Raw genomic sequence first — 9,228 nt, forward strand, 5'->3', positions numbered from 1 at the left:
TATGGAAGCTGGAAGTCCGAGATCAGGGTGCAGCATGGTTGGGTTCTGGTGAGAACCCACTTTCAGGTTTTGGACTTCTGATTGTGCCCCCACGTGTTGGAGAGCACAGTGAGGCAGAAAGCTCCTCCCTGACTCTCAGAAGGGCGCTGATCTCATTAATGGGTGCTCTTAAGCCCCATCTAATCCCAATCACCTCCCAGACGCTCCACCTCCTGGTATCATCACTTTAGGGGTAGGGTTTCAACATATGAATTTTGGGAGGATTCAAACATTCAGCCCATAATATTAATCTCCTTGGTTTTCCATCATAAGCTTTGGATGAATGTCCTGTGGTTGTCATAACAAATGACCACAAACTATGGAGCTTAAAACAATAGAAATTTATTCTCTCCTAGTCCTGGAGGCCAGAAGTCTGAAATCAAGGTGCCAGCAAGGCCAGACTCCCTCTGAAGGCTCTAGGGAGGATCCTTTTTTGCCTTTTCCAGATCCTGGTGACTCTTGGCAGTCTTTGGTGGTCTTTGGCTTATAGACACATCACTCCAACCTCTGCCTCTGTTGTCACCTGGCCTTCCACTCTGAGTTTAACCATGTCTTACCCTCTGTTTATAAGAAGAGGGCCCACCCTAATCCCATGTAACCTACATAACCTCACTATACACCTGCAAAGACCCTTTTTTCAAGTAAGGTCACATTGAGGTTTCAGGTGGACATGAGTAGTGGATATCTGGTGAGCACTGCTCAACGCAAAGCATCCTTCACTGCAGTCTGTTTCCTCGCCTTGGTTGATTCTACTCTGCATCATGTCATCTTTGCTTGTTTTCACTCCCTGGCACATCTGCCAGTTCTGTGCAGCATCCCTGACACCAGCCTCTTTGAACATCCCATTCCACGGGCAGATGGGAAAGGCAGCACCCAAATGTTCTGCTGGCTGCATTAGAGTATAATAAACTAGAGAGGAGATGGGAGAAGATAAGCCGGGAGAAATGACGAATAGAAATGAGTGTCACGTGACACGAACTCACTCAAGCACATCAAAATTTGTTGCCAACACCTTGGGATTCTATTTACTGTTTTATTTTTCCCTTTTAATAAAACATTCTGGTTAAGCACTGAACTCGTCAAAGCACAAAGAGGGCATAAGAAAGATTTTGAGTTTGAGGTATTGGCTTTTCTCTTTCTTGAGGTGAAAAGGAAGTAAACAAAGCAAGGGTTGTGTGAGTGAGTGTTACAAATGAGTAGTTTTTCTACTAGGGGACAAAAGGAAGCTTTCTAAGAGTCCATAGGGTCACTTAATTGAAATCAACCTCTAAATTCACATGGGCCACAGATGTGCGATGTTGCTTTGGGGATTATCTAAAAGGCATCATGCAGTTGGTTTTATTAGAATTATGGAAAAAGTTTTCTGAGATCGGGTGTAATTATTTTAAAGATGTCTGGAATCTGAAGAAATCACATAGCTCAATGGTTTCAAGGCCTATAACCCTGACACCTTTTTTTTTCCTTATAAGAAATATTTTGTAATTTTTTTTCATATTCTGAAATGAATCTTATAGCAAACATGACCTATCTATACTCCAATTGCAAGAAACAATTGTAATTCCCTAACTGTAACATAAAGAAAACATACAAAATGAAAATCACTTATAATAAAACAATATGGATTTCAAAAGGTAAATGTTCAGGTCTGGCAATACAAGACAGCATGATGACATGGTCAGATGCTTGCTCTTGGAGGGAGAATCACAGTGACACACAAATGTCACATAAAAGCTCAAATATCATGAAGGTATCTCTGCTGATGATACGATTTTCCAAAATAGTGAACAATTCTTAACAAAATTTCTAACAGAAGAGATGAAGTCTCCTTGACCACATGGTAGTTGCTCAGTTGCTCAATTCGTTAGAGCATCACCCTGATACACCAAGGTTTCGGGTTCAATCCCCATTCAGGACACAAACAAGAATCAATCAATTAATGTATAAATAAGTGGAACAACAAATCAATGTCTAGCTCTCAAAAAAAAAAAAAAAAAAAGAAATAAAGAAAGAAAGACAGAAAATGGTGCTAGGTTCTAGACCCAAAAATTATACGAAGATTTTTCATATACATGAAGTTCTGGTGGAACATTAGAAAGTGGAAGGATATTTATTTGGAAGACTACGCCAGTCATTGAAAGCCTGCAGATTTCCAGAATACTCCCTAAAAGGCAGGACCCTCCCCCTTGAGGACTGCTGATCTTTGGAGCCCTCATTATTTAACCAAATTGAGGCTAAGAGGCTGAAAGTGGTTTACCCTGTGTCACACACCCACGGGACCCTGTTACCTTAGTACAGGGCTTCTTTCCAGCAATATCGGGCCCTGCCAGCACTCTGTCTTTCTTGCTGAGGGACAGTGGAAAACAGAAGCTTCTAAGCTAAGCAGCCATACGAGCTGCTGAGTCACTGGGATTCTGGAGTTGTGGAAGGAAGAAAGAGGAGTCCTCCAGTGACCTGGGCCTCACTTTATCACCGCGAAGTGTTCAGAACACAGGCTTTGGAGTCCAAAGGACCTGGGTCCAAGCCCTGCCTCTGCCATCAACTGGCTGGGTGCTTTTGGGCCAATTGAGTAGTTTCTGTCTGAGTCTCAGTTTTCTTATCTCTAAATGGGGTTAATAATATTACCCAATTATCGGGTGGCTGAGAGCACTTAGTGAGAATGATGCATGTAAAATACTAACTTAGCACAGTACCTGGGGGGCATGTAAAGTCCTCCTCATTGATCATAAGTTTGTGAAAGCCACAGCCTGGGGGAGGGGGAGGCAAAGAAGATCCCTTTTCAATTAACCCTCCACACATCTTATTTGTTTTACAATTCAGTGGTTTTTAGGATGTTCACACAGTTGGGCAACCATCATTGCTATTTAATTCCAAAAGTTTTCATCACCCCAGAAAGAAGCCCCATATCCATTAGTGGTCACTCCTCATTCTTTCCTCCCTTCAGCTCCTTGCAACCACTTTCTGTTTCAGTAGATTTGCCCATTTTGGACATTTTACGTAAATGGAAACATACAATCTCTGGTCCTTTGAGACTGGCTTCTTTCACTCAGTATAATGTTTTTGAGGTTCATCCACATTATAACATATGTCAGGACTTCATTCCTCTTTATGACTGAATGATACTTTATTGTTTAGATAGACCACATTTGTCCATACATTCATCAGTTGATGGATATTTGTTTTTCCCCACTTTTTGCTATTATGAACAATACTCTAGTTTCAAGGCACTAGCCCTCACATGTTGTAGGTGTTGATTGGGAGCTGGCTGAATCTATTCTGAATCTGCTCCTTGTTTGGGTTTGGATCTGATTACACATCAGTCACTGTGTGCCTTAACCTCTCTGAATCTCAGTTTCCTCATCAGGCAATGGACAGTTATGAGGAATTAAGACAATGCTTATACATGACTAGCACACAGTAGGTATTCAACATTTGTCTCAAGCCAGCCTCTTTAATGCCTTAATTATTATCTTCTGGCCAGGGCAGGGCATTCCCCCACCACTCTGCTCAGATTTACAGAATCTAGCTGGGTTTTAGTGAGGGTTGCCCTGGAGCTGGCTCCGGCCAGCTCACAAGAACCAGCTGCGCATATCTCTTCCCATCTCTGCCTTCGGTGGTGTCATGCTGGTAGCTTAAAATCAATGTAATGGGAGTATCTACACCCTGAAAAGCAGAAAACCTTCCAATGATGGCTTCCCCCACCCTCCGAGCCAGTTGTTAAACACTAACCAACACACCCCAGGTTCTAGTGCTTTCTGTCAAGCTGGCCTGAGTGGCAACAGGATAGAGATTACAGAAGTTCAGAGAAGTTGAGCCCGAAGGTGCTATAGCAGAGGTGGCTTTCTGCCCACCAGGCCCCCCACCCCACCACTCGTGGCTGCAGGCCTGACGTCCACTATAGAGTCTGAAAGCTCCACATCCTCCTGTCCCAATCTTCCTCGGAGCCCGCCTCAGACAACAGGACCTGGCAGGTGGCTTACTGGGGAGGTGCTTTTGGGGAAAGCTTTCCTCCCCAATAAAAAGTGATGTACAGCATGAGATGCCCACACATGTGACTCCTGGAACTATAACAGCTGTCATGTAACCGTGTGAAGACAGACCTAAGAATCAGAGCAATCTGCTAAGGATGGGGGCATAGAGTTAGGGTCCTTGGTGGCATCATTGCACCCTGAACCAGCCCTGGAACTGCCTGCCTCTGGCCTTCCCACTTGCATTAGTCAAAAGGCTTTGATGTTTGAGCCATTTTTAGTCAAATGTTCTATTACTTGCAGCACAAGTCATTCTGATACAGACGCCAACATAGAAAGAGAGGAGCAGGCGGGCACTGGGGTTCCAAAGAGATTAGAAGGTAAATTCAGAGAGATCAGCTTAAGATTTAGAAGGCAAGAGTATACCCAAGGGGTGGCCAGGCAAGGGCTCTTCCAATGCAGAGAGAGGTAGGAAATGGAAAAATTCTTATAAAAAACATAATTGACAAAGGCTGAATGAAAAAGAAGTAGACAGCCTGAAGAGTCCTATAGCCAATAAAGAAACTGAACAGTAGTTTAAAATCTTCCCACAACAAAAACACCAGACCCAGTGGGTTTTAGAGATGAGTTCTACCGAACATGTAGTCTATCATTCTAGTCTTACACGAACTCTACCAAGGACTACAAAATGAAGGAATATTTCCACACTTGTTTTATGAGGCCTCTATTATCTTGATACTCAACCTGACAAGAATAGTGTTAGAGTGGAAAAATCATAGGTCAAAGTCACCCATGAAAATAGACACAAAAATTTTACACACAACAGTAGCAATCCCAATTTTTGATACACAAAAAAAGCAATACTAAAATAAACATCCTTTCATCATAAAAATTCTCAGCAACTTAAGAACAAAATTAAACTTTCCTAATATGATAAAGCACATCTATCAAAATGCTACAGTAAACATCACTTTTAATGGTACACATTCAAAACAGTGTCTTTAAAATCAGGAACATGACAAGGTTAACTCTATCTTTGCTTCTGCTCATCACTGTACTGGAGGATCTACCAGACTAAGAAAATAAAAGTAATAAAAGTTGTCAGGTTTGGAAAGGAGGAAACAAAACTACCATTACTCTCAGATGATGTGACTACATTAAACACTTGAATGTACAGAAAAAAATATTGTAATTAGACACGACAAAAAAGTTTTTAACAAGGCCATATCCATAATCAACTCTCAAATCTAAGGGTTAGAAGAACAAACAAAGCAGCAAGGAGCATGACTTAGACAAGAGGTACAGGGTACTGTCAGCAGGAACAGAACCCAGAGATTTTCAACCCGTGTGCTGCAAGAATTTTTAAAACATGTGATACCTGACTGTGTAGTCAGGGGCACTGGCCTCTTTTCCCTTAGATTGTCAAATTAAAAAATGACAACAGCCAACACAACAATAGCCATCTGGTGTGAATGAATCAAAATTATAGCTATCTTTTTGTCAGATCGGCAAGAAAATATATTTTTGGTGCACTGCAGAATTTTATGTGTGCCATGAGATGAAAAAGGTTCAAAATTGCTGACAGAACCCATCATAGAGCCACTTTTCCCTGGAAGTTGTTCTGCCCAAGGCCAGAGCTGGCACAAAAACATGGGTGGGTCTAAGCCCATATGTAACTGTGTGGTTCCACCTGGTTGGACAGGAGGCATGGGAGGGCGGAGAGCAAGGTGGTTCTGGTGACAGCCTTATCTCTTTCTTCACTCTCTTTCCATCCTGGCAATGCTTCTCTGAGTCTCTTTTAATCCAACTAGTAATGCAACCAAATGGTTGGGTTAGATTCTTTTATATTTGAGAGAAACAGACCCACCCAGATCCAGTGACCTTGCTCTGATGCTAGCAAGCCAGGAAATTTCTGTTTTTCCATGCCTCCCTTGCCCGTCTCACCTCTCACCTCCCCAGAAGAAAGAACCTAATGGAATAGTGATCATCTTGTCTCCTACACTCATCACCTCTTGTTCTAGTTATCTGTTGCTGTCTAACAAACTATCCCAAATTTAGTGGCTAAAAGAAAAAAAGTTATGTATTTTATGGCGATACATCTGTGATTTGAGCAGGGTTTGGCAGGGATGCGCATCTCTGCTCTATGTGAATTCAGCTGGGGCAGCTAAAAGCCTGAGGGTGATCTAGTGGCTGGGACTGGGCTCAGCTGAAGGTTCTCTCTCTCTCAGGTCTGGTAGGACCTTAGTTCAAACACCTGCATGTGACTTCTCCATGGTGGCTGGCTTCCAAGAGTGAACATCTTAAGAGAACCAGATGGAGGATAGATACGTCACCTTTTATGACCTAGCCTCAGTTGTCACATAGAATCACTTTAATCATTGTCACAAGCCCACTCTCATTCAAGGGAAGGAAATCTAGACCTCACTTCTTTATGGCAGAGTGGTAAAATCCCACTGTAAGAAGCGGATGTGGGAGCTTCTGGCAAAGATGGAGGCATAGGTAGACACGTTTCACCTACTTGTACAGCCATAAGAAGGATTACATCTACCTCAAAACAAAAACAACCAGAGCTGCCAGAAAATAAAACTGTACGGAAGTCCAACAACCAAGGAATTAAAAAGAAATATTCATCCAGATGGGTAAAAGGGATGGAGCTGGGGAGCTGGGGTGGAGAGGACCCAGTACGGTGAAGGTGAGAAGGCAGTGGCAAGGCATTGGCTGTGCTGGCAGAACGAGTGCTCTCGCATTCATGTTTGACATATAAAAGCCCCAGGCTAGACGGCACAGCTCATGGTTCCAGCACTGGGAAAATAAAGCCTCATAGCTTATGGCTCTGAAAGCCAGTGGGGTGGAGGGGTGGAGGAAGTTGCCTGTCTCTCAGGATAATTCATTTAGAGTGCCCCCCACAGTTCTAGAACATATGCAAACCTACCCACTCAGGGAATCATCGCCAGGGTAATAGCTAGAGGGGTGCCAGTTGCATACGAGAAGCAGGTGAAGTGACTGAAAAAAGGACTAGTGCTGAGCAAGCCACATTGTTCTCTTTCTGATACTTCCCCCCCACACAGCACCACAAGGCAGTGAAACTGGTTGCCTGGCACTGACGATTACCTAAGGCTCCACCCCTTACAATGTTAACAGGTATGACAGCTCTACTTAAGACATAGAAGCAAACGCAGGGAGGCTGTCAAATTGAGGAGACAAAGAAGTATGGCCCAAATTAAAGAACATATCAAAACTTTAGAAAAAGAACTAAGTGAAATGGAGATATCCCACCTATCAGATGAAGAGTTCAAAACACTGGTGATAAGGATGCTCAGAGAAATGATTGAGTATGGCCACAGAATAAAGGAAGAAGTAAAGATTATACAAAGTAAAATAAAGAAAACTATACAGGGAACCAACAGTGATGGGAAGGAAGCCAGGATTCAAATCAATGACTTGGAACAAAAGGAAGAAACAAACATTCACCCAGAACAGAAAGAAGAAACAAGAATTGGAAAAAAACAAAGAAAGGTTTAGGAACCTCTGGGACAACTTTAAACATATTAACATCTGAATCATAGGGGTGCCAGAAGGAGAAGAGGAAAAACAAGAAATTGAAAACTTATTTCAAAAAACAATGAAAGAAAACTTCCCTAATTTGGTGAAGGAAATAGACATATAAGTCCAGGAAGCACAGAGTTCTAAACAAGTTGAACCCAAAGAGAACCACACCAAGACACGTCATAATTAAAATGCCAAAGGTTAAAGATAAAGAGAGAATCTTAAAAGCAGCAAGAGAAGAAAATATATACAAAGGAATTCCCATAAGATTATCAGCTGATTTCTCAAAAGAAACCTTGTAGGCAAGAAGAGGCTAGCAAGCCCCTACAACCTAGATTCAATGTGATGAAAAGCAAGAATAGATTACTCTATCCAGCAAAGGTATCATTTAGAATGCAAGGGCAGATAAAGTGCTTCCAAGACAAGGTATAGCTAAAGGAATTCATCATCACCAAGCCATTATTAGATGAAATGTTAAAGGGACTTATTTAGGAACAAGAAGAAGATCAAAATGATGAACAGTAAAATGACAACAAACTCACAATTATCAACAACTGAATCTAAAAAACAAAAACAAACTAAGCAAACAACTAGAACTGGAACAGAAACACAGATAGGGAGATCATATGGAGGCTTATAAGCAGGCAGAGGGAAGGGTGTGAATGGGGGGAAAGAGACTGGGATCAAGAAGCACAATTGGTAGGTACAAAATAGACAGGGGGATGTTAAGAATAGTAAAGAAAATGGAGAAGCCAAAGAACTTACATGCATGACCCATGGACATGAACTAAGGGGGAGGATCAATGGAGGGAAAGTGGGGGTACAAAGTGGAAGAAAGAAAGGGGAAAAATTGAGACAACCATAATAGAATAACCAATAAAAATATACTTAGAAAAAGAAGAGGATGTAATATGGAAGATACTGAGGCAGCCACTTTGGGTAATCTGATCGGCCCCTCCTCTCCCTGCTCCCAGGCTCCCCATTTGCTTGATAGAAAAGCCCTTTCCCTATGGGAGGCTCATGGCCTGGGTTGGGCCAACAATAACCACTATCTGGCTAGCCACAGGGCTTGTGCCCAGGTTGAGCATGGGACCCAAACCAGCTCAACGGAAGCCAAGCCCCTCTTGCCCTTTGTTCATAATCCCCAGGCAGGGGGAAAGCCACACACTTAGGACACACAGCAGAACTGTATGATGATGTTGTGCAGTTGCTGCATCAACCATGACTCTTATCTTCAGACTTCTGATATGAAGAATTAAATCCTTAGCTGATAAGCCATGTCATGAGTTGCATAACATCACTTCTGCTGTATTCAGTTGGCCAAAGCCCTCTGCAGGTTTGCAAAGTCACATTGCAAAGAAGCAGGTATATAAGCAGCTTCTTTCAGCTCTAAATTGAGAATCACTTTCTCCCCAACCCCAGCATCCTTTTGATGATCCCCTCAAATCATCAATTTTCTTCCTCTGGATAGTTTCCTACTGCTGTTGTCAGTAATACAGACTTAGTCACTTAAAACAGTGGTCCCCAGCCTTTCTGGAACCAGGGACCAGTTTCGTGGAAGACAATTTTTCCACAGATGGGGGGGGCGGGGGGGTGCGATGGCTTTATAGCCTGCCACCAGATGCAGCTCAGTTGTCACTTGCTACTCACTGATAGGGTCTTGGTATGAGTCTGCAAG

Source organism: Furipterus horrens, unplaced genomic scaffold, assembly GCF_987537825.1.
Source record: "Furipterus horrens unplaced genomic scaffold, mFurHor1.1.pri manual_scaffold_13, whole genome shotgun sequence".
NCBI classification, from domain to species: Eukaryota; Metazoa; Chordata; class Mammalia; order Chiroptera; family Furipteridae; genus Furipterus; species Furipterus horrens.